The sequence below is a fragment of the Ornithorhynchus anatinus genome, chromosome Y2 (assembly GCF_004115215.2).
Source record: "Ornithorhynchus anatinus isolate Pmale09 chromosome Y2, mOrnAna1.pri.v4, whole genome shotgun sequence".
Classification (NCBI taxonomy): Eukaryota; Metazoa; Chordata; class Mammalia; order Monotremata; family Ornithorhynchidae; genus Ornithorhynchus; species Ornithorhynchus anatinus.
In genome coordinates this window covers 3,854,474-3,880,043 of record NC_053176.1, presented here as the reverse complement: position 1 = coordinate 3,880,043, position 25,570 = coordinate 3,854,474, and the positions used below count along the sequence as shown (strand labels likewise).

The following is a 25,570-nucleotide window of genomic DNA, read 5'->3' as shown; positions in this document are numbered from 1 at the left end:
CTTCAACTATCATGTCTAAGCAGATGATACCCCAATCTATGTCTCCTCTCTCATTTTCTCTTCCTCCATCAAGGCTCAAGTCTCCTCCTGCCCTCAGGACATCTTTACTTGGATGTCCTACTGCCACCTCAAACACAACATGTCCAAGTCAAAGCTACTTATCTTCCCTCTGACACCCTAGTCTATCTCTGTCTTTTCTGTCACTGGAGACAACACGACCTTCCTTGCCATCTCACAAGCCCGTAGCCTTGGTGTCATCCTTGAATCTGCTCTCTCATTCACCCCACATAACCCATCTGGCTCTAAAACCTTCCTGTCTCCCATTACAACATCACCAAGATCCATCCTTTCCTCTTCACTCAAACCACTACCACGTTGGTACAGCCACCCATCCTAACTCAAATGGATTACTACATCAGCCTCCTTTAAGACCACCCAACCTCAGGTCTCTCCCCTCTTCAGTCCATACTTCATTCTATTGACCAAATTGCCTTTCTAGAAGAAATGTTCTGGACATGCCATCCCTGTCCTCAAAAATCTGCTGAAGAGAGCTAGTTTGGCAGATGTGAGCAGGGAGGGCATTCCAGGCCAGAGATGGAAGGTGGGCCAGGGGTCTATAGCGGGACAGGCTAGAACAAGACACAGTGAGGAGGTTAGTGCAGAGCTCTTCCAATTCTAATGGTTCTTCTAACAGTTCTTCCATATCTAATGGATCTTCTAATGGTTCTTTCATTTCTAACGGTTCATCTAATGGTTCTAACAGTTTTTCTAAGTACTAACGGTTCCTCCATTAGTGTTGGCATGGTTTTGAGCCATCTAGCTGCTACACTTTCTGTTCCATATTTTCCCTGGAATTCTCCTAGCATTAATGTCTACTTCAGAAAATTTTTCCTCGTGATGATGAGTCCAAAATATGCTAATCTAAGTCGAGTCTGTTGGTCTTCCAAAGACTGCTTTGACTGTATGACTGTATTTGCTCCCCAATCCATTTCCATGCTTTTCAGGCAGTCCATGGTATTTACCAAAGTATTCACCAACACCACATTTCAAAAGAATCAACGTTCTTTCAATCCTGCTTTTTCATTGTCCAATATTCTGATCCATACATTGCCAGTGGAAAAACCATGGAATTGGTAATTTGGATTTTTCTGGTGCTTCTTAGATCAGTACATTTCAGGACTTCTTCCAAGCTTTTCTAGCAAGTCTTCTTAATGAGAATCTCTGCAGACACAATTGGGTTCAATGCCTCTTATTCCATCCTAATCAGCCTCAACCTCTCAGCTGCATTTGACACTATGGACCATCCTCTTCTCAACAACATGCCATCCAACTTTGGCTTCACTGACTCTGTCCTCTCGTGGTTCTCTTCTTATCTCTCTGGCCATTCATTCTCAGTCTCCTTTGCAGAATCCTCCTCCCACTCTCATCCACTAAGTGTAGGGGTTCTTCATGGGTCAGTTCTTGGTCCTCTTCTATTCTCCATGTATACTCAGACCTTTGGTGAACTCAATTGCTCCCCCGGCTTCAACTATCATCTCTAAGTGCATGACACCCCAATCTATGTCTCCTTCCTCATTTTCTCTTACTCGGTCCAGGCTCAAGTTTCCTCCTGCCTTCAGAACATCTTTACTTGGATGTCTTACCACCACCTCAAATTCAACATGTCCATGTCAGAGCTCCTTATCTTCCCTCCCAAACCCTGGTCTAACCCTGTCTTCCCTGTCACTTGGGATAACACCACCATCCTTCCCGTCTCACAACCCCGCAACCTTGGCATTATCCTTGACTCCTCTCTCGCATTCACCCCTGATATCCAGCGTGGCTCTAAAGCCTTCTCTTCTCACCATTACAACATCACCCAGATCTGCCCTTTCCTCTCCATTCAAACCACTACCACGTTAGTACAATCACCAATCCTATCCCAAATGAATTACGATATCAGTCTCCTTTAAGAGCATTCAACCTTAGGACTCTCCCTGCTTCAGTCCATACTTCATTCTACTGACCATATTATCTTTCTAGAAGAAGCGTTCTGGACATGTCACCCCGTCCTCAAAAATCTCCAGTGGTTGCCTAACAACCTCCATAGCAAACAAAAACTCCTCACTACTGTCTTCAGTGATCTCCATCACATTTCCCCTTTGTACCTCATGTCCGTTCTTTCCTTCAACAAACCCTGCCCTCACACTCCACTCCTCTGGTGCTAATCTTCTCACTGTGCCTCATTCTCACCTGCCCTGCCATTGACCCTGGGCCCAAGTCTTACCTCTGGCCTGAAACACAGTCCCTCCTCAAGTCTGGCAAACGGTCACCCTCTTCTGCTTCAGAGCCCTACTGAAGGCTCATCCCTTCTAGGAGGTCTCCCCAGACTATGCCCTCATTTTCCTCGGCTTCCCTTCCCCTTCACATCACCCCCAACTCACTCCATTTCATTTGCCCCATCCCCCCAAACAGTGTTTGTGTACAGATTTATATATCTATAATTCTATTTATTTATATTAATCCCTGTTTACTTGTTTGGATGTGTATGTACCTACAATTCTATTCATTTATATTTATGTCTATTTACTTGTTTTGATGTCTGCCTCCCACCTTCTAGATTGTATATCTGGTGTGGGCAGGGATTGTCTCTCTTAACTGCTGAATTGTACTTTCCAAGTAGTAAGTACAGTACTATGCCCCCAGTAAAAAACAGTGATTATGGTTGAACGAATGAATAAGTGAGTGAACCGCATGGGACCACCTAAGTGCCTAATGACTCAGAGGATTAATGCTCAGGTTGGCTTAGGGTGCAGATAGCTGCAGACAGGTCCAGGACATTTTCAGGCTTTGACAGACTAAGAGTCAAAAGTGGCTTGGGGGCTGTATGGATTGGCACCTGGAGTTGTTTTAAGGGAGAAGAAAAACTAAGTCTTGGAATGGGACAGCGCTCAAAAGGATTGCGACTGAAGATAGATGTAGCGTGTAACCAGATTAGGACTCAGAGCGCTGTAGTGTTAAGAACAAGAATTAAGGATTTGGAAAAGCCGAGGGATCTGAAGCATTAGGAATGGGGAGCAGGTTTGAAGCCAGACAGATTAGAGTTGGGAACAGTTATGGGCTGAGATTATTAGGGTTCTTAAGGTCCGAGGGAGTAGGCCTCAGAGCGGCCAGGAGGGGCCTGATGCTTTTGGAGCCCAGAAGGAACAGGGCCAAAAGCCATTTAGGGCTCAGAAGGATTGATGCTCATAGCATGGTAGGGCTCCGAAGGATTGGTGCTCGAGGTCTTCTCTGGGCTTCCGAATCAGGATCCAAATCTGAAGGATTTGGAATCAGAAGTGGCTTTGGGCCCACCAGGGTTGCCACCTGGAGTTGTTTTAATGGAGAAGAATAGCTAAAACAGAGGGCGGAGGGCACCCAGGGATTAGGACTGAGAGAAAATTCCACCTGAGCTGGAATTAGCTCCTCGAGCATGTTAGGGATCAACCGCTCCCACTCCCACGATTACCTCTATCATTTCTATGCACATGACAGCCCAAATCTGTATCTCCTCTTTTGTTCTTCCTCCCGCAACCTCCAGGTCACAACTCCTCCAGCGTTCAGGACATCCCCATTTGGATGTCCTCCCTCCACCTAAAATTCAACATGTCCAAGACAGAGCTCCTAATCTTCTCTCCCAAACCCTGTCTTCTTCTATCTCACAAGCCCACAGCCTTGGTGTCATCCTTAACTCCTTACTCTCATTCACCTCACATATCCAATCCATCACCAAATCCTCCTAGTCTCATCTGCAAACCATCGCCAAGATCCACTTTTTCCTCCCCATCCAAACCACTGCCATGTTACTCCAACCACTCGTCCTATTCTGACCAAATTGTTGCATCAGCCCCCTTTCTGACCTCCCAACCTTCAGTTTCTCCCCACCTCAGTCCATACTTCACTCCACTGCCTAGATTATCTTTCTACAGACACTTTCAGGGCATATCACCCTCCTCCTCAAAAATCTCCAGTGGTTGCCTGTCAACCTCTGAATCAAACAAAAACTCCTCACTTTTGGCTTTAAGCTCTCCATCACCTAGCCCCTTCCTATCTCAATTCCCTTCTCTCCTTTTACATCCCAGCCTGCACACTCCAGGCCTCTGGTGCTAAACTTCTCATTGTGCTTTGATCTCACCCATCTCAACCCACCCCTGAACCTCTACCTACGTCTAGCCTGGAATGTCTCCCCTCCTCAAATCTGCCATCACTCTTCCCCCCTTCAAAACACTTCTGAAGGACAATCTCTTTCATTAGTCCTTCCCAGGCTATGAACTCTTTTCCACATCTCCCACTCCCTTCTGCATCACCTTGACTTATACTCTTTGCTCTTTCCCCCTCTCCCCGACCCTCAGCACTTACGAATATAGGTGTATATCTATGATTCTATTTATTGATTTTCATGCATGTTCTGATACCACGGGATAGCAGGAAAGGCTGAGAGACACGAGATAATACTGCTGATGCCCATGGGATAATTGAAAGGACAAGAGAAAGTCAATGGGCAGTCAGCATGTGCTTTATTGATTACAGTGAAGCATTTGTCTGTGTCAATCATGAAAAACTCTGGAGCATATTAAAGAAAATGGGCTTGCTGGGCCATTTAATTGCATTGGTATGGAACATGTGTCCTGAACGGGAGGCTTCAGTAAGAACAGAATATGGAGAAACAGATTGGTTTCTCTTCAGTAAGGGGGAAAGACAATGAGGTACCTTGTCTCTTATCTCAAACCCTGGGGCCCTTAAGCTGCTTTGAATCCCAACTCTTCGCATTCCTTAAAGTGTTCTTCACCCAGAACCTCCTGGCAAACCTTTACCCATCCGAGTCCTTTTAAGAACCTTATAAATTCTTACAAGAACCCTATCTCTTCATCCTTAATTCCTGAATTCATAGTGAGAATTCACTATGAGAAACCGAAGTGGATAAAGGTGAATGGGGAGTAGAGATTGGAAGAAGGAATATAAAAGAACCTGGGTTATGCTGATGCTACTGCCTTATGAACCTTTGAAAGTTTTATTCTGAAAAGTTAAAGAACAGAGCAAAAAGATGGGGTCTATATTTGAACTTCAAGAATACGAAGATCAAGGTAACTGGAAGTTTGTAGTGGATGGAGTGCAGATTAAAATAGGTGACAATTTTTCTCTCCTGAAATTGATAATCAATAATAAAAGAATGTGCACCAAATATTCATGTTAGGGAGACAAGCTATGGAGAACCTGGAAAAAGTCATGAGAGGTGGTGCTTTAAGAATTTCTAGAAAAATCCAAATTGTCAATTCTATGGTATTTCCAGTGTCAATGTAGGGATCAGAAAGCTGGATCCTGAAAAAACAGGACAGAAGAAATGTCAGTTCTTTGACATGTGGTTTTGGAAAGGGCTTTTGCAAAAACCTTGGACTGCCCAGAAAATGGATTGTGAGCAAATTAAGACAAAGGGGTCTTTGGAAGTTTAAATGACCAGACTTAGTTTAGCGTACTTTGGACACATATTATTTTGGACTAATTCTCTGGAGAAGACACTAATGCTAGTAAAAGTCCAGGGAAAATGTGGAAGAGACAGACCAGCAGCTAGATGGGTGGAGACCATAACACCAATAATGGAAGAACCTTTAGAAAGGTCACAGACTATGGCAGAGCAGTTTGAGGGCTGCAACGGATATGGAGGCCTAAGAATTTCTAGGCTCTAGCTCAGCAGATCTGGGGACCATTGTGATTTTTGGTCCAAAAGTTTGAGTGCAAAGTGGGGTGGAGGATTGAGAATTCTTAGGTGTTGGCTTGATGAGGACCCAGAGCAGCTGGGAGAACTGAAGAGGACAGGACTTTCCGGGGACAGTATACCTGGAGTCGCTGTGAATCGCAAAGGACTGGAAGGACAGGATGGCACTTAATGATAATAATAATAATAATAATAAAGACTTAGGTCCAGCAGTTGGTAGAGGATCTGACATTCTGTTGGGCTTAGCGGGGTTCCGGCTCAGAGTGTTTTCAAGGCACGAGTGAGCCAGAGCTCAGGGTGGGGTTCAGGCATGGAAGGATTGTGACAAGGTGAGTTTGGTACTCAGAGAGGCTTAGAAATCTGAAAATCTGGGTGTAAGAGAGATCCATTGGGGACCTGGGCACCTGAAGACCCTGAGATGCATATGGGGACTCTGCTTGGGTGAGGGAATCTTCCCAAGGCAAAGGATTCATAGCAGATAGGGTCCCAGCAGGATAGGGACCCTATTAAGAGGGGCCTTGAGTAGAAAGGGTGCCATGACTAATTGAGAGTTCCAAAGAATTTGGATGCCTAGGAGTTGGGGGCTGAGAAAGATTAAGACCCAGACAGGTAAAAGTTGGCCAGAAAGCTCTGCGTCAAGAACACTTTGAGGGATGTGAAGAGTTAGGCTTCAAAGCAGTTTAAGGGCCCCAAGGATTAAGCCCAGAGTAGTTTCAAGGGAACTGAAAGGACCCAAACTCTGAGTGGTTAGGAGCCGAGAAAGTTTACATCCCCTTGATTGTATTTATCGTGATTATGTTGTCTTGCTTTTGTCCAACTGTCTCCCCTGATTAGACTGTGAGCTCTTCACTGGGCAGGGATTGTCTCTGTTGCCCAATAGTACATACCAAGCACTTAGTACAGTGCTCTGCACGTAGTAAGCGCTCAGTAACACGAATGAATGAAAGAATGAATGAATGAATGCATGATTGGGATTCAAGAGAGATGTATGGTGCCAAAGGATTCAGTATTGAAAAGGGGTAGGGCTCAGAAGAACTGAGCAGCTCAAAAAGCGTAGCTTGAGGGTTGCAACAGATATGTAGGCATAAGAATTTCTAGTGTTTGGTTTAGCAGGGCTGGGGCCCATTGTGATTTCTGGTCAGAAAGCTTGAGTTCAAAGTTAGGTTGAGGATCGATAATTGTTAGATGTTGGCTTGTTGAGTGCCCAGAGAAGCTTGGGAAACAGAAGAATTGCCCCGCATGCAGATTTATGTAAATGAGATAGAGTTGGGCACCTGGGCGATAGGGCTTTGAGGTTATTGGGGGGTCAGAGACTCATGGGCCCTGAGAAGTAGAGAATTCTGAGCTATTTGGGGTTCAAGCCAATTAAGACTCAGTGACTGTAGGCCTCAGAGATGTTGGGGAGGAAATGATTATGTTTCCGAAGATTCGGAGCCCAATTCCATGAGGGTCCAGAAGGAGCAGGACTCTACGTAGGTTTGACACATCAGTGCAGAAGGAGGGGTGACCGCTGATTAGACCTCAGACTGATTCAGATTCTGAGCACTTGGAGGTTTCCAGAGGGTCAGTGCTGGAGGGATTAGGGCTCAGAAGGTTTAGAGATTGCTGCAGTTGAAAGGTCCAAAAGATTAGAATGGAGCTACAAAGAGATATCCATTTGCAAGTCTGTGTTTCTGTTTTTGTCTGTGTGTGTGTGTGTGTATGTGTGTGTCCCTGTAAGTATTTGTAGTTGACAGGGTGGGTTAAGAGTGGGTGGGATTTAGGGTGTTGGGTTCAGATATGGGTAAGGCGCAGAGGTTTTGAGCCACGGAGAGGTGTCTGAAGGCGTATAGATTCCGGCTCAGAACACTTAAAGGTTCAGGTGTATTTGTAATTACAGCAGTTCAGTACTTAGAACAGGGCTCAGGGCTTAGAGTAGTGCTTGGTACATAGTGAGTGCTTAATAAACACCATAATTATCATTAATGGAGGGCTCAGGCATCGGCTGTTTAACTATCCCCGAAGACTTAATAGGGAACCAAACCTCCTGTCACACAAACCCTCAAGTTTGGTGTCATCCTTGACTCTGCTCTCTCATTCACCCCACATATCCAATCCATCACCAAAGCCTGCCAGTCTCACCTTTACAACATCAACAAGATCTATCCTTTCCTCTTCTTTCAAACTGCTACCATTTTAGTACAGCCACCCGTCCTATCCCGACTGGATTACTGCATCACTTCCTGTAAATCCTCTCAACCTCCTGTCTCTCCCCACTTCAGTCCAAATTTCATTTTGCTGTTCAGATTACCTTTCTACAGAAACGTTCTGGGCACGTCAAGCCTCTCCTCAAGAATCTCCAGTGGTTGTCTATCAACTTACGTATCAAACAAAAACCCCTCATTATACTCTTCAAAGATCTCCATGACCTTGCCCCGTCTTACCTCACCTCTCTTCTCTCCTTCTACTTCTCAGCCCACCTACTCCACTCCTCTGGTGCTAAGCTTCTCATTGGGACACATTCTCTCCTGTCCCACCCTCAACCCTTGGCCCATGTCCTACCATTGGCCAGGAATGCCCTCCCTCCTCCAATCTGCCAAACAATCACTCTTCTCCCTTCAAAAAGTAGGTAGAAGGTGCACCTACTCCAAGAGGGCTTTCAAGACCGAACTCTCTCTTTTCCTTATCTCCCCCTCCTAACTGCATCACCTTGACTAGCTCCCTTTGCTCTACTCCTCTGTCTCTCTGCCCCTCAGCACTTATGTATAGATGTACATATCTATAATTCTATTTATTCATATTGAGGCTTCTTTAGTTGTTTTGATGTTTAGGTATCTAAAATTCTATTTATTTCTATGAATTCGTCTTTCCTTGTTTTGATGTGTATATTATCTATAACTCTATGGATTAACAATGATGCCTGTTTTGATGTCTGTCTCCCCCCTGCTAGGCAGTAAACCCCATGTGAGCAGGTATGATCTCTCTTGATTGCTAAACTGGACTTTTCAAGTCCCTGCCAAAACGTCATTGAGCAGTTTCTTAATCTCACTGGCTATCAAGGTACCTCTCAAACTTATACAGCATTGCTTGGAGACCTACATGGAAAGGGAATTGTCTGATGGTTAAGCAGGATTCTGAAGGAAAGGGAGAGAGATGTGAAATATTCTTGCTGATGTCTGCTAGATAATTGAAAGGTCAAGAGAATATCAAAGGAAAGTCAGTATGTGTTTTATTGATTATAGAAAGGCCTTTGTCTGTGTGGATCATGAAAAGCTCTGGAACACATTAGGGAAAATGAGCTTGCCGGATCATTTAATTGCATTGAAAAGGAAACTGCATCCCTAAAGAGAAGCAGCAATAAGAACAGAATATGAAGAACTAGATTGGTTACCCGTTAGTTGGGGGGAAGGACAAGTATGTATCATATTGCCTTATCTCTGCATCCATAATAAAGAATCCATAATGAAAGAAACGAGATTGGATGAAGACTAACCGGGAGTATGGACTGGAGGAAAGAATATAAACAACCTCCATCATGCTGATACCTCTGCCCTGTGAGGGGAAAGTGAAGATTTAAAGGGCTCATTCTTAAAAGTTAAGGAACAGAGCAAAAAGATGGGACCTATATTTGAATGTCAGGAATCCCAAGGTGATGACAATGGAAAATTTTATCACACTTATAGTGGATGGAGAGACGATTGAAATAGTTGACAATTTTTGTCTGTCCTGGGATTGATAATCAGTCATAAAGGAACTAGTAGTCATTTCTGTAGGAAGACTTGCTACAAGAGCCTTGAAACATCATGAAATGAGCTGATGCAAGAACTGCCAGTAAAATGTTAATTGCCAATTCTATGGTGTTTCCAGTGACAATGTATGGATCAGAAAGGTGGACAGTGAAAAAAGAAAGTTGATTCTTTTGAAATGTGGGGTTGAAGAAGGCTTTTGCAAATACCATTTGACAAAACCACCAAATGGGTTGTGGAGGAAATTAAGCCTAAGGGGTCTTTGGAAAGCCAAACGACTTGACTTAGATTAACATATTTTGGACACATCATCAGAAGGAGGAATTGTCTAGAGAAGACACCAATGTTAGCTAAAGTCCAGAAAAAATTTGGAAGAGGCCGACCAGCGGCTAGATGGCTAAAGACCTTAAAAATGATAATGGAGGAATCGTTAGGAAGGTTGTGCATTATGAGAGAGGGCAGGATGGTCTGGAGACAGTATATTAATGGAGTGACTTTGAATCTCTGGGACACAGTGAGTTTGCTACTGAGCTGCTTAAGGATCAGATAACCTGGGGGTTGGAAAGCTCTATTTGGGGCTCAGGTCGTGGGGACTTGGAGGTAGGTGTTGGGACCCAGGGCAGGAAAGTCACTCAAATGAAAAGAACACAGAGCCAGTGAGGGTACCTTCTGAAGGAGAAGGGCCCGAGGTGGATCGGGGTCAAGAAGGATGAGGGATCAGAGCCAGTGGCACCTGAGCGGAACAAATGACTTGAGCAAGCGAGAGTTCAAAGGGATTAGGAAGCTTAGTGGTTGCAGGCTCAGAAGGATTAGGACTCCACTGGGATGAAGTTTGCCAAAAGACTGTGGGTTGACGAGCACTTTGAGCGATTTGAAGGTTTAGGATTCAGAGCACAGTAAGGATCCCAGGGATTAGGCCCCCGAGTGGTTTCAAGGGAGCTGAAAGGATTTGGACTCAGAGTGATTTAGGGACCAGATAAATTGGGATTCAAGCGAGATGCAGTGTGCTGAAGAATTGAGCATAGGGGAGGAGTAGGACTCTGGAAGAACTGTGCACCTAAGAGCCATGAGAGAGCTGAGACAAATGTGGAGACCCAAGGAGTTCCGGGCTCTGGCATCAGCAGGCTTGGGACCCCGGGGGATATTTGGTACCAAAACTTGAGTGCTCAGTGAGGTTGGGAGTTCAGAATTGTTTAGGCGTCTACTGACTGAGGGTCCAGAGCAGCTTGGGTGGTGGAAGAATTGCCCTCCCTGTCACCCGTTGCCGGGGACAGGTTCTTTCGGAATCGGCGCGGGAGAGAGAGAGAGAGAGGCTGGAGATGGAAAACCTGAGTTTTGTATAGAATTTATTCCACGGGGCGGATTGAATTAATTAATTATTTAGATGCGACAGTCGGCCTTCTCTTTTGGGGGAAAGTATGGTGTTAAACCTTCCCCTTTGGAAGGAATTTGGTGTTAAAGCTTCTTTGACGGGAGGTTTACACTAGTATGTTACTCGAGTGTGGGCGGACCAGGGCCCGCCCAGGAAGAGCTCGTTAATGGTTTACTAACAACGTGGTGAGGCGGCAAGTTCCCACCATGTGCGCACCCACTTGGGAGGAATCCACTTAAGCGTTCAATCTATTTATGCGCCGACCCCATTTAGGCTTTAGATTCACTTATGCGTTACACACTCGTGCGTTAAACTCACTTGCGCGTTACACTCGCTTGTACACTACCCACTTACGCACTAAACTCACATGTGCATTATACTCACTTATACATTGCTCGCTTATACACGAAGCTCACATATGCGTTACACTCATACATTACTCACTTATGTATTTAACCCAGTTATGTGTTACACTCACCCGTCCCGCGGCCCCTGTCTCTGTGCGTTGTTCCTGGTGGCAGAATGGCGTCTGGTGCTCGCGACAGGGAGAGACACGTGGGTGGCCGTTGCTACTGCTGTGATCTTCCCAGAGAGAGACCCGAGCACCAGAGGCAATAGGTATTTATTACCTTGGTTTGGGTGGTCCCCACTTCCTTCCTGTTCAATCTCCGCCACCTTCCGCTCCCTTCCCTTCCATACCTTACTGGGTGGGCACGGAGGTGAGGGACACCTATCTTCCCATCCTGCCTCCTCTGGCCAGAGAGGTTACGTCACTGATGGCATTTTGACCTTTGGGTAGCCAGTGCCCAGGTCCACCTTGGCACATACCACCCCTTGGCCCTCGCCATTCGTGCCCATTTGACCCCCAACCTTCCCTGCATCCCCTCCGGGGCGCGTGGTGGTGTAGTGATGCCGGAGGCCGTGCCCTCCAACATTGTCCCTCCCCTGACCACAAGGAACTGATATCCTCTCCTGGCTGGCCACGGAAGTCCAGAGAGTAGATCCATAGGTCGGGGCAGAGGACAGCTCCCGTGCTCTGGCCAGGGACTTAGGACGGGGGGGGGGAGGCGGAGCCTTTAAGGTGTGGTGACCAGAGGTAGGGAGGGTGACTGGTGGACTACAACATTCTTGAGGTAATGCACAGAGAGAGGAGTCGGGGATGACTTCAGTGTTCGTCGCATGCATGTAGAGAGGACCGAGCAACAGCAACCTAGGAACCAGCATCCCCCCACTATGCCCACCAACAAGAGCGAAAGCAGCAGCAACCCATGGAATAGTGAGCTCCCCCAGTTCGTAAAGAGTCCTTGGAACCAGTCCCAGACTCCTCCAGCAGTGTCATCATTCCGGTACTGGTTAACTGCGTGGTACATATCAGCAACAATTGCGTCCACATGTCCAGAATTGTCAGGGATAAAGGTGCAACACTCCTTCCCGATAAGCTTGCAGACCCCTCCTTGGCTGGCGAGGAGGAAGTCAAGGGCCATTCGGTTCTGAAGGACGGTCGTCCAGATGGCTTTCTGTTCGTCCCTGAGGGCCATAAGGCTGACAGCAGTGTCATTGGTTATCTGTTCAATTAGTTTAGCTAGGTTAAGTATTTCATGAGCCGCCCGTGCAAACCCATATGCAGGAAACATAATCCCGAAGAAGCATTTAGACTCTGAGATTGGGGCCCCCCGACGGTTTCGGAGTTGATCTTCCGGGCGACTCAGGGTGTGATGGATAGCTGGGAGTACAAAACCAAGGAAGCATGTCCCTCCCCAGCCGGCAGGGAGCCACCAATAGGCACGGACGCCACAAATTAGATAGGCAGGTACTGCACAGGGGATGGTGCCACAGTTGCCAAAGGTCCCATTCGCAATGAGCAGGCCATGGGAGCGGACATCCACCCCCTGCTTGGTGGTCGGAGGGCCACAATGTCCGGCCGTAGATCTGGGCCCGCCCTGGAGCTTAGCTACGTCACATACATGGGAACTATTGCCTGCCCAGAATTTGGTACCAGTACTGTGAAAGCAGAATGGGAACACGGCATGGTCAGTCCACCCACTCACCATAAAGTATGTGGTGGCATTTGCGGGCTCCGTGACAGGGCGGGTGCTGCAGGGATGGGGGGCTCCCGTTGGATTGAACCAGGTGGAGTTGTCATAAGGATGGGCTATAAGGGGGTACCCTCCCCCTCCATTCAATGGGGAATGCCCACAAACCCAACAGTTTGAAACATTCAGGTCCTGGCTGTAGTGGGCCAAGGCCTTCAAGAAGGTGTTGCCGCGGGCTCTCCCACATTCCAGGGTCAGAATGACAAGCAGGCTGAGCAGATTCATCGAGCGCTGGGTCGGCATTTCCCCTCTCCCAGGTGTGGTATCTGCCAAAGAGAAGAGCTTAGGTCTTGGAGGATGTCCAAGCCTCTACCAGGGTTAGTGGGCAGCCCTCATTGGTATTAGCTGCCCAAATGTGTCCCATGAGAGCTCTCATAAGGGTAAACCCATAACTGGCCTTTTGGGGAATGCCGGATAATGACTCGCTTCCCAATCTGTCTCCAGTATCCTTCTCAGGGGAGGGTATCCCTGTAGGAGCTATGTAAAGATGTGCTGAGCCCCATCCCAGGTGGAGGATCTGGGCCTCGGTATCTACCAGGAAAGAGACTTCCTGGCGGTCATCCATTAGGACGGTCATAGGCCTGTAAGGGGGCCGCGGCCACCGTCCATTAGCCCGGCCTGCCGGATCTCCCTCCTAGTCTTCCTCCTCCGGGATGGTTGGGACCCATGGTCTACCTTCCAGAGTGAGCAGTTTCAGGATATGGGTGGGTAGTCCATCTAACTCATCCATGGGAAAGCCCCGTTCCCTCAACTCCCGCCAAATAGCTACCCGTCCTAAGCCCAGTCTTCCTGAGCCGATCCACTTCGGAGGTTGGCGGGTGTTCCTTCTAGTATATGTTGGGGCTGACTTTGTCCTCCTCAAACCTAGGCCCTTCCCAATCATGGTTGCTACACGCCGGGTAATGGGTACCTCTGAGGACTGAAATAGGGGCCAGTCACTATTGACCACATTGGCCAATGTGCTCCAGGTGCTTGCTCCTGTGGCTCTATCCCTCAAGCGGTGAGCCAGAGCATGCTCTGGCCCCGGGGGTGCACCCATTACTATGGCATGAAGTAAACCCTCTTAGGCGGGTAGGGACCATGGACTAGGTTCCTGAGTTTTCCCCCTATCATCCAGGACTTGTTCGATCCCAAGCACCAGGAGATGCTGGATTAGTGTGGTTGGGTCGGTCCACCGGAGAGTGCCGGCCCTTCCTTGTTCACTGCAGGGTATCGTCCGAGCCCAATGTACCGCGAGGGTCCAAAGAGTTCGACCTTGTGAGTGTGGGATACATCCACCCCTGGACCCAAATCTAGGCGGCTGCTTTCATTTGGGCTGAGGTCTACCTGAGCGGCTGCTCCCTCCCAAATCCTAGCCAGCCAGGTTATCACCGGTTCCCCGGGGTCCCGGGAAAACTCCTTAGAGATCTGCCTGAGCTCAGGGGCTGTGAAGCCCATAGTCTGGGTGGTGACCTTTCCCTCAGGGTTCCGCTCCTCCTTGATAATAGGGTAGATGGGCTTGGGTTGGCACTCGGGATTCTGCGGGGGCACCACCCGATCCTGCTGGGGAGGGGGCGGTTCCACTTCTGGTAAAGGGCCGAGATCTCCCTACCCTTCCCCTGAGCAATTCCCCTGGCAAATTCCCGAGTACATGACTTGCTTAACCTCCTGCTCGGTTACCGGAAGGTTTCTTCTCTCCTCTAACTCCTTGGCCACCCGGGGTGCCAATTTCTGCTCCAAAAGGGTGTTCTGCTGTGCTTTAACCTCAGCCGCTGTCTGCAATAAGAGGCATCTCGTGTCCCGTTCCCTTAGTTTCGCCTCCAGGGCGTCCCTTTCCTGCCGCAACCGCCGCCGATCCTGGGCGGCGGCCTGCAGCGCTCTGCAGCGCTGTTGCTAGGAGGCCGAGAAGGGTGGTCTTTCCTTTCCTTTTCCTGATTTGGGTAGCCTCACGCCAATTACAAAACTCCCTCACCAGATTGGCCGGATCTTCCCAATGGTCCTCCACCCAGCGGCTGTCCCATCTCGGGGTTTTCCATCCCTGATTCGCAAGGAATTCAAATAGCCCTCCCGGCTCTCTATCGCCTATCGCCGATCCCATCCTCGTCGCCATTTATGTCACCCGTTGCCGGGGACAGGTTCTTTCGGAATCGGCGCGGGAGAGAGAGAGAGAGAGGCTGGAGATGGAAAACCTGAGTTTTGTATAGAATTTATTCCACGGGGCGGTTTGAATTAATTAATTATTTAGACGCGACAGTCGGCCTTCCCTTTTTGGGGAAAGTATGGAGTTAAACCTTCCCCTTTGGGAGGAATTTGGTGTTAAAGCTTCCCTGATGGGAGGATTACACTAGTATGTTTCTCGAGTGTGGGCAGACCAGGGCCCGCCCAGGAAGAGCTCGTTAATGGTTTACTAACAACGTGGTGAGGCGGCAAGTTCCCACCATGTGCGCACCCACTTGGGAGGAATCCACTTAAGCGTTCAATCTACTTATGCGCCGACCCCATTTAGGCTTTAGATTCACTTATGCGTTACACACTCGTGCGTTAAACTCACTTGCGCGTTACACTCGCTTGTACACTACCCACTTACGCACTAAACTCACATGTGCATTATACTCACTTATACATTGCTCGCTTATACACTAAGCTCACATATGCGTTACACTCATACATTACCCACTTATGTATTTAACCCAGTTATGTGTTACACTCACCCGTCCCGCGGCCCCTGTCTCTGTGCGTTGTTCCTGGTGGCAAAATAGCGTCTGGTGCTCGCGACAGGGAGAGACACGTGGGTGGCCGTTGCTATTGCTGTGATCTTCCCAGAGAGAGACCCGAACACCAGAGGCAATAGGTATTTATTACCTTGGTTTGGGTGGTCCCCACTTCCTTCCTGTTCAATCTCCGCCCCCTTCCGCTCCCGTCCCTTCCATACCTTATTGGGTGGGCACGGAGGTGAGGGACACCTATCTTCCCGTCCTGCCTCCTCTGGCCAGAGAGGTTACGTCACTGATGGCATTTTGACCTTTCGGTGGCCAGTTCCCAGGTCCACCTTGGCACACTCCCACAGCCCGATTTAGTTTGAGATAGGGTCAGTTCACCCTGGGTGATATATGTTCGGAGGGACTTGAAAAGTGTGGTCATTGAGAAGTGGAGAATTCCAAGTTCTTTAGAGTTCAGTCCAACTAGGCCTCAGGTATCTTAGGTCTCAGAGATGTTGGGTCTGCAGGTGTCAGGGAAGGTGAATAGTGGACAGGAGTTAGGGTGTTGAATTCTGAATTGCCTAGGGCTTACATGCATAGGGACTTGGAGCCACGTCAGGTTTCAATGGATTCTGATTCAGAGCACTTACAGGCTCAGGAGGATTTGTGCTCACCACATATAATGGAGGGCTGGGGAAGGCTGAGGGTTTGGGTGTTTAACAGTGTCCACTATCTTAGCTCCAACCGTGGTCAGAGGTCTGATCCTTCTGTAGGGCTCAATCGGCCTGAGCAGAAGAGGAAACACTCAAAGTTGGATGAGGGCTCCAAAGGACTGGGGACTTAGTGAGTTTCACAGGATGAGCGTCTTTAGGGTGAGTACCTTTGAGAATCTGGAGATGGCTGGAGCACAGATCGAATTAGGGCTATTCCTATAAGGGTTCAGAGCTGCTGAAGAACCTGGAACCATTAAGCCTTTTACCTTCAGGTGTTTGATTACCTTAGGGCTCAGTGGGATTAGGTCTCATAACCCCGCGAGGACACAGAAGGAGAACAGGGCCCACAGTGGCATCGGACACCAAAGGAGTTGAACTCAGAGCAAATTCCACCTGAGCCAAAATCAAGACTTCAACTAGATTAGGGTTCATCCATATCAGGACCCCTGAGTTGTTAAAGGCTTAGAAGGATTAGCACTCAGGTTGATTTAGGTCGCTGAAGGCTACATGGAGGTCCAGAACATTCTGGGGCCCTGAAGAATTAGAAACCAAAAGTGGCGTGGGGGTTGAAATGAAAGCATCCAGGAGTTGATTTAAAGGAGCAGAGAACTGAAGAGTCAGACTGAGTTAAGGCTGAAAAGGATTGTAACTGAAGAGAGATGCAGTGGGCAGCCGGATTAGAACTCAGAGCACGGTAGGGCTAAGAAAGAGAATTAGGGATTTCAAACAGTTTAAGGCTCCAAAGCATTAGGACTGGGTAGGTAGCAGGTTTGAGTCTAGCCTGATTAAGACCAGCAGCAGTTTGGGGCTGAGAGTATTAGGATTCTCAGGGCTCCGAGGGGTTAAGCCTCAGAGTAGCCTGGGGGGTTCAGCCCAGTTGGAGGTCTGATGTGTTTGGGGCTCAGGAGGAGAAGGGCCAAAAAGCCCTGTAGGGTTCAGGAGGACTTTTATTCAGGGCACTGTGGGGGCTCAGAAGGATTGGCCCTTGAGGGCCTCTACAGACCTCCAGATTGGGCTAAGAACTAGGTGCTCTTTCAGGGTCTGAAGGATTAGGCTGGAAGCCTGGGTTGAGGAATCGAGAAGAAATAGGATCAGATCCATTTGAGGTCTCAGGTAGGATTAGCCCTCAGAGCTCCTTAGGGCTCAGAATAATTAGAGGGCTCTGAGGGGTTTAGAATTCAGAAGGATTTGGGTTCCAGGCAGATTTATCCTTAAGAGGCTTGGGGCTCAGGGTGCCGGAAGGGCACAGAACGATCTGGTTCCAGAGCATAGCATGGTGCCAAAAGTGGTAACCTTGGCAGAGAGAGGTTGAAAGTGAGGGGACTACAGCTCAGACAGATAACGCACAGAGTAGCAAAGGGCAGAGAACAATCAGGGCCCAGAGTTGCCTAGGGCTCAGAAGGAGCTTCCATCTGGCTTCCGTCCCCTCCACTCTACCGAGACTGCTCTCTCTAAGGTCACCCATGACCTCCTTCTTGCCAAATCCAATGGCTCCTACTCCATTCTAATCCTCCTTGACCTCTCTGCTGCCTTTGACACTGTCGACCATCCCCTCCTCCTCCATACCTTATCTCACCTTGGCTTCACGGACTCTGTCCTCTCCTGGTTCTCCTCTTACCTCTCTGGCCGGTCATTCTCGGTCTCCTTCGCTGGAGCCTCCTCCCCCTCCCATCCTTTAACTGTTGGAGTTCCTCAAGGGTCAGTTCTTGGCCCTCTTCTGTTCTCCATTTACACTCACTCCCTCGGTGAACTCATTCGCTCTCACGGCTTTGACTACCATCTCTACGCAGATGACACGCAGATCTACATCTCCGCCCCGTCCTCTCCCCCTCCCTTCAGGCTCGCATCTCCTCCTGCCTCCAGGACGTCTCCACCTGGATGTTGGCCCGCCACCTAAAACTCAACATGAGCAAGACTGAGCTCCTCATCTTCCCTCCCAAACCCGGTCCTCTCCCAGACTGCTCTATCACCGTGGATGGCACGACCGTCCTTCCCGTCTCTCAGGCCCGCAATCTCGGTGTCATCCTTGACTCGTCCCTCTCGTTCACCCCACACATCCTATCCGTTACCAAGACCTGCCGGTTTCACCTCTACAATATCGCCAAGATCCACCCTTTCCTCTCCACCCAAACGGCTACCTTACTATTACGGGCTCTCGTTATATCCCGGCTAGACTACTGTGTCAGCCTTCTCTCTGACCTCCCTTCCTCCTCTCTCGCCCCGCTCCGGGCTATTCTTCACTCCGCTGCCCGGCTCATCTTCCTGCAGAAACGATCTGGGCATGTCACTCCCCTTCTTAAACAACTCCAGTGGTTGCCTATCAACCTCCGCTCCAAACAAAAACTCCTCACTCTAGGCTTCAAGGCTCTCCATCACCTTGCCCCTTCCTACCTCTCCTCCCTTCTCTCTTTCTACCACCCACCCCGCACGCTCCGCTCCTCTGCCGCCCACCTCCTCGCCGTCCCCCGGTCTCGCCTATCCCGCCGTCGACCCCTGGGTCACGTCCTCCTGCAGTCCTGGAACGCCCTCCCTCCTCACCTCGGCCAAACTGATTCTCTTTCCCTCTTCAAAACCCTACTTAAAAATCACCTCCTCCAAGAGGCGTTCCCAGACTGAGCTCCTCTTCCCCCTCTACTCCCTCTGCCATCCCCCCTTTACCTCTCTGCAGCTAAAGCCTCATTTTCCCCTTTTCCCTCTGTTCCTCCACCTCTCCCTTCCCATCCCCACAGCACTGTACTCGTCCGCTCAATTGTATATATTTTCATTACCGTATTTATTTTGTTAATGAATTGTACATCGCCTTGATTCTATTTAGTTGCCATTGTTTTTACGAGATGTTCTACCCCTTGACGCTGTTTAGTGCCATTGTTCTTGTCTGTCCGTCTCCCCCGATTAGACTGTAAGCCCGTCAAACGGCAGGGACTGTCTCTATCTGTTGCCGACTTGTTCATCTCAAGCGCTTATTACAGTGCTCTGCAAATAGTAGGCGCTCAATAAATACTATTGAATGAATGAATGAAAGGAGGGGGCTAGAAGGACGAATATGCAGAGCCATGGAGTACTCCTTATTAAAGGGAAAGGCCAAAGCAGATTGGGTTCCAGAAGGATGGGAGAGTAGAGCGAATGACACCTGAGCAGAAGAAGAGCTTTGAGCAATTAGGATTCAAAGGAATTAGGATTCCGAGCGATGTTGGAGGCTCAGAAGCTTTAGGACTCAGGGAAAAAGTTGGCCAGAAGGCTCCAGTTGAAGAGCACCTGGAGGGATGCGAAGGGTGAAGATTCAAAGCAGTTAAAGGGTCCCAGGCGCTTAGTACAGGGTTCTGCATACAGTAAGCACTCAATTATTTTGACTGAATGAACTAAGCCCCAGAAGGTTTTCAAGGGAGCTGAAGGGATCCAGACTCTGAGTGGTTTAGGGCCCAGATGAATTGAGATTCAAGAGAGAGGACTGCTCATCGGAGAGATGTGGGGCTTGGAAGAATTGTGTGGCTCAGCACAGCATGAGGGCTGAGACAGATATGGAGGCATAAGGAGTTTCAGGTTTCTGGCTCTGCGGGACTAGAGCCCAGTACGATTTTCAGTCTAAAAGATTGAGACCTAAGCGAGGTTGAGCGTTGAGAATTGGTTAGGCGTCCACTGGGTGGGAGTGCAAAGCCTCTTGGGATATTGATGAATTGCCCCCTATGAGCAGATTAGGTCTGAGGAAGAGTAGGACACCCTTGGTAGTGAGAGCCCTGAAGGTCTTGGGGGGTCAGTACACACATGGGCTCTGAGAAGCTAGGAACTGCGAGTGATGTGGAGTTGAGACTTGTTAGGACTCAGAGTTTTTAGATCTCAGTGTAGCTGGGGAGGAAACTATTAGGAATCATAGTGTATTAGGACTCGGGAAGACTCGGGATCCAATTCCATCAGAGCCCAGAAGGAGCAGGACCCCAAGATAGTTTTGGGACATGAAACAGTAGAAGGGTGTGCACTATTTAGGGCTCAGGCAGATTTGGATTTGAGCACTTGGAGAGTTCCGCAGTGTCAATACTCCTGTCAGTTAAGGGCTCAGAAGGTTTAGAGATCTGTGTGGCTGAGGGGTCAAAAAGGTTTCATTTGAAGAAAGGCTAGTATGTGTCTGGTGTGAGGGTGTGCGTTAGTTTGCCTGTGTCTCTGTGTGTCTGTGAGCATGTGTGTCCCATTAAGAATCTGTAGGTGGCGGTGTTTGGGGAATGAGGGGGCAGGAGTTAGAGTGTTGGGTTCAGGGTTATGTAGGGCTCAGAAGCTTTGGGGCTTGGAGCAAGTCAGGAGGGGTCGGGTGGCTTTGTATTCAGTGCACTTAAAGGGTCAGGCGGTCTTGTGCTCACTGCAATTAATGGAGCGCTGGGGAAGACTAAGAGGTTGAGTGTTTAACAGTCCCTGGAGACTTAGTTCCAACCGTGGTCAGGGGATTGATTTTTCTGTAGGATTCATCCTGGACAGGGCTAAGAGTGGATGAGGGCCCACTCGGAGTCAGTTGAGGACTTCGAAGAATTGGGGACACTATGAGCATCACTCGCTGAACATCTTAGAGGTCAGAACTGTTGGAGTTCAGAACAGGTTGGAGAATAGGTCAAATTAGTACTCAGGCCTTTTAGGGCTCAGAAGGATTAAGGACCCAGAGTCGTTGGAATCATCTAACCATCAGGATTTCAAGTGACTCAGACCTCAGTGGGATTGGGCCTCAGAGTTCCTCAAGTGCATAGAAAGAGAGCAGAGCCCAGAGCGGCGGAGGCTGCCAAGGGAAGAGGAATCTGGGCAAATTCCACCTGGGCTGAAAGCAGAGCCTCGAGCACATTGCAGTTTAATCAAATCAGGATGCCTGAGTGACTAAGGTCCAGGAAGAATGAGCACTGAGTTTGGTTTAGGGCACAGAAAGCTAGCGGGAGACCCAGGGCATTTTCAGGCTCTGAATGATTAGGAGTACAGATGGCTTTGGGGCCACCAGGAGTAGCATCCAGAGTGGTTTGACGGGAGCAGAAGAATTTAGGGTGAGCTAGGGATCAAAAAGATTGTGACTGAAGAGAGATACAGGGTACAGCAGCATTAGGACTCAGAGTGCTGGAGGGCTCAGGAATGAGCGTTAAGGGTTTGAACAGTCTAGGGTTCTGAAGTGGTAGAACTGGGGAGCATGAGGATTGAGGCCAGATGGATTTGACGTTGCTGCAGTTTTAGGCTGAGATTATTAGGGTTCTGAGGGTTTAGACCTCAGTGCGGCCTGGAGGGTCAGCCCAATAATCGTGCCGATTTGAGAAGGGGCAAAACCAAGTGTCCTTTAGGGCTCAGAAGGATTAAGGTTGAGGGTTTTGCAGGGCCCAGAAAGTTTGCACTCTTGAGGGCCTCTCCAGGCTGCCTAATCAGGACCAAGATTATACACTCTTTCAGGCTCTGAAGGACTAGGCCTGAAGCCTGGGTTCAGAACTCGAGGCAAAGTATACTCAAATCCATTTGAGGGCTCAGCTTGGATCAGCCCTCAGAGTGCCTTGAAGCTCAGAGCAATTAGAGGGCTCAGAGGGGCAGATTTATCCTTAGGAGCTTGAGGGATCAGGGCATCTGAAGGGCTTGGAATGACCAAGGCCCAGAGTGTGGCAGGGCTCTGAAACTGGAAACCTTGGCGAGAAGAGGGTGAAAGTCAGAGTGTCTCAGACAGTTAGGGCTCAGAGCAGTGTAGGGCAGAGACCAATCAGGTCTCACTGCGGTCTAGATCTCAGAAGGAGGAGGAGCTCCTGTGGGACACGTTGGGGTTCAGAAGGATCAGGCCTCAGCCCAAATTCAGGGTCGGCAGGACTGAGGCCTCTGAGTGTTCTCGGAGCTAAAATGAAGCCTGAGGACTCAGAGTGTCTTCCTAAGATTTGAAGCAATTGAAGTCACACAGAGAGGTGACCCCAGTGCTTGGATTAGGGGTCGGAAAGATGAGGGCTCAGAACCACTGTTCAGGACTGGGAAGAATTAGGGCCAAGCATTGTTTAGAACTCAGGGAAAATTCAGAATCTAGGCAAATGAGGGCTCCGAAGGACCGGGACTTAGAGTGATTTGGGTGATTCAGATGAATTAGGGTTCAAGGCAGGTGTCAGGGATCAGAGGGATTTGGATTCGGGGCACTTAAGAGTTCAGGAGGATTCATGATCCCAGCAATTAATATAGGGCTGCAGACGTTTAGGGGTTCGGATGGTTATTAAGAGTCCCCAAAGACAATTATCTTACAGTTTCCTTGATCTCCGGGGCCACCAAGACACTGCTACAAGTCATACAACATCTCACTGAGGCCTACATGGAACTTGAATTTTCAGTGTTCAAGCAGGATTCTGAAGGAAAGGACAAGGGACATGAGATATTATTACTAATGTCCATTGGATAATTGAAAGGACAAGAGAATATCAGAAGGAAGTCATCATGTGCATTATTGATTATAGTAAAGTCTTTGACCGCGTGGATCACAATAAAACTCTGAAGCACAATAAGGAAACTGGGCTTGGTGGATCATTCATTCATGCATTAAATCATATTTATTGAATGCTTACTATGTGCAGAGCACTGTACTAAGTGTTTGGAATGTACAGTTTGGCAATAGATAGAGACAATCCCTGCCCAACAGTGGGTTCACAGTCTAAACGGGGAAGACAGACGACAAAACCAAACCAAACCAGTAGTTTGGTGTCAATATCGTCAAGATGAATAGAATCATAGATATATACACATCATTAATGAAATAAATAGAGTGATAAATAATATGTGGAAACATCTACAATTGCTGTGGGAAGGGGAAGGGGGAAGAGCAGAAGGAGGGAGTAGGGGGAATGAGAAGGGTGGAGGAGCAGAGAGAAACTAAGGTCTCTGTCTAGGAAGGGGTCCTGAAGGAGGTGAGGTCTAAGTAGGCCTTTGAAGGGGGGAAAAGAGTTAGTTCGGCAGATGTGAGGAAGGAAGGCATTCCAGGTCAGTGGTAGGACGTGGACCAGGGTCAACGGTGGGACCGGTGCGAAAGAGAGACCATGAGGAGTTTAGCAGCGGAAGAGCAGAGTGGAAAGGGTGGGCTGTAGAAGGAGAGAAGGGAGGTGAGGGAGGAGGGGGCTAGGTGAAGGAGAGCTTTGAAGCCAAGAGTGAGGAGTTTTTGTCTGATGCAAACCACTGATAGACAACCACTGGAGGTTTTTGAGGAGGGGAGTGACATGCCCAGAGCGTTTCTGTAGAAAGATAATCTGGGCAGTGGAATGAGAAATAGACTGGTGCAGGGAGAGACAGGAGGATAGGCAATCAGAAAGTAGGTCGACACAGTATTCCAGTTGGGATATTGTGAGAGCTTGTGCCAGCAAGTTATTGGTTTGGATGGAGAGGAAAGGGCAGATCTTGGTGATACTGCGAAGGCGAGACTGACAGGTTTTGATGACAGATTGGACCTGTGGGGTGAATGAGAGAGCAGAGTCAAGGATGACATCAAAGCTGCGGGCATGTGAGATGGGAAGGATGGTATTGTTTTAATGAGATGTTCATCCCCTTGATTCTATTTATTGCTATTGTTCTTGACTGTCCGTCTCCCCCAATTAGACTGTAAGCCCGTCAAAGGGCAGGGACTGTCTCTACCTGTTACCGATTTGTACATTCCAAGCGCTTAGTACAGTGCTTTGCACATAGTAAGCGCTCAATAAATGCTATTGAATGGTGGTGTGGTGAAGGGGAGAGCAGAGTCAAGGATTCATTCAATAGTATTAATTGAGTGCTTACTATGTGCAGAGCACTGTACTAAGCACTTGGAATGTACAAATTGGCAACAGATAGAGACAGTCCCTGCCCATTGACAGGTTTACAGTCTAATCGAAGGATGACACCAAAGTTGCGGGTCTGTGAGACGGGAGGGATGGTAGTGCAGTCCACAGTGACAGGGAAGTCAGGCAGAGGACAGAGTTTGGGAGGAAAGATAAGGAGCTCAGTCTTGGACAAGTGGAGTTTTAGGTGGTGGGCAGACAACCAGGTGGAGATGTCCTGAAGGTAGGAGGAGCTACAAGACTGGAGGGAGGGGGAGACAACAGTTGGAGAGTTGGGGGTTATCTCCCTTGCGATTATAGTTGAAGCTGTAGGAGTGAATGAGTTCACTAAGGGAGTGAGTATAGAGGGAGAACAGATGGGAGCCAAGAACTGACCCCTGTGGAACCCCTACAGTTAGCGGATGGGAGGGGGAGCAGGAGCCCGCAAAGGAGGCCGGGACTAAATGGCCAGAGAGATAAGAGGAGATGCAATAGAAGATGGAGTCTCTGAAGCCAAGGTGGATAAAGTGGTGAGGAGAAGAGGATGGTCGACACGGATGTACTTGTTTTTCAGGTTTCGTCATGGCTAATATAAGTGAAACCCCAGAAAAATGGTGAGAAACTGGGTGAAAAGGAGATGAGGAATTTAATAAGGTAGTATGCCAGGCGAGAGTAGTTGTAAGTACTGTGTATGCAGCCATAGAGTCTTAGAATTCTTTAGTCTCTGGTGATTGTGAGTAAGCTGCCATTTTGAGTTTCTTCAGCCCTGACCGGAAACAGTCCGGTTTTCTCAGCAGTCTGGGGTGAGCAAGAAGGGGGGTGGGGGGTGGCGGTCCAGCTCCAAGTAGTGGGGGAACCTTTGGAGGGCCATGGTGGGGGACCAGGTTGATCAGTACCTTGACCTACCCAAGACAGAGTTGAAAAATAAAATATTGTCCTTTCAGTGGTCTTTAAGTGAATGTGATGCTCCAAGTACCATTAGTACTTATTGCCTCCTATTCTAAACTCTGGCCAACATATTGTAATTTATTTTATATATTTTTAGACTGGATTTGTCTTGTGATTCCCAATTAATGACCTCTGTGTCTGTCTTAATGTTATAGATTGAACACAGCAAAGATACCTTGCCCAAAACCTTTTATGCCACGAGGTCACGATCTTGTCATGGGTTTTATTGGTAAAGACAACATGTAAGTATGCTCAGAAAACCAATGATTGTGTGCATTTTCAATTTGCAGGTTCAAACAAAGCTCATTTTAAAGTCTCCTGCTTTTGCCAGAATGTAACAACATTTTCAACCTCAAAAGCCCCTCTCCTTGAAAACATTTCTAGAATCCACCCCTTCCTCTCTAGGTTCTAGATATAAGCAAACTTGACTTGATTACTGCATTAGCCTCCTCGCCGATCTCTCCCCTCATCAGTTCATCTGTTTCCCAGATGATTTTTCTAAAACATCCTTCTGCACACATCTCCCCACTTGTTCTTCAATCCTCCCTGC

At 48.4% G+C, this 25,570-nt stretch overlaps 1 long non-coding RNA gene across 1 annotated transcript in view; it reads left to right on the top strand.

The window, feature by feature from the left end:
- LOC120638182 overlaps positions 1-25,280 on the top strand; it is an 84,165-nt gene extending 58,885 nt beyond the window's left edge. Inside the window, exon 2 of the long non-coding RNA XR_005659697.1 lies at positions 25,176-25,280. This is a non-coding gene — a long non-coding RNA (uncharacterized LOC120638182). The remainder of the gene's footprint in view (positions 1-25,175) is intronic.
- The last annotated feature ends 290 nt before the right edge of the window (positions 25,281-25,570 follow it).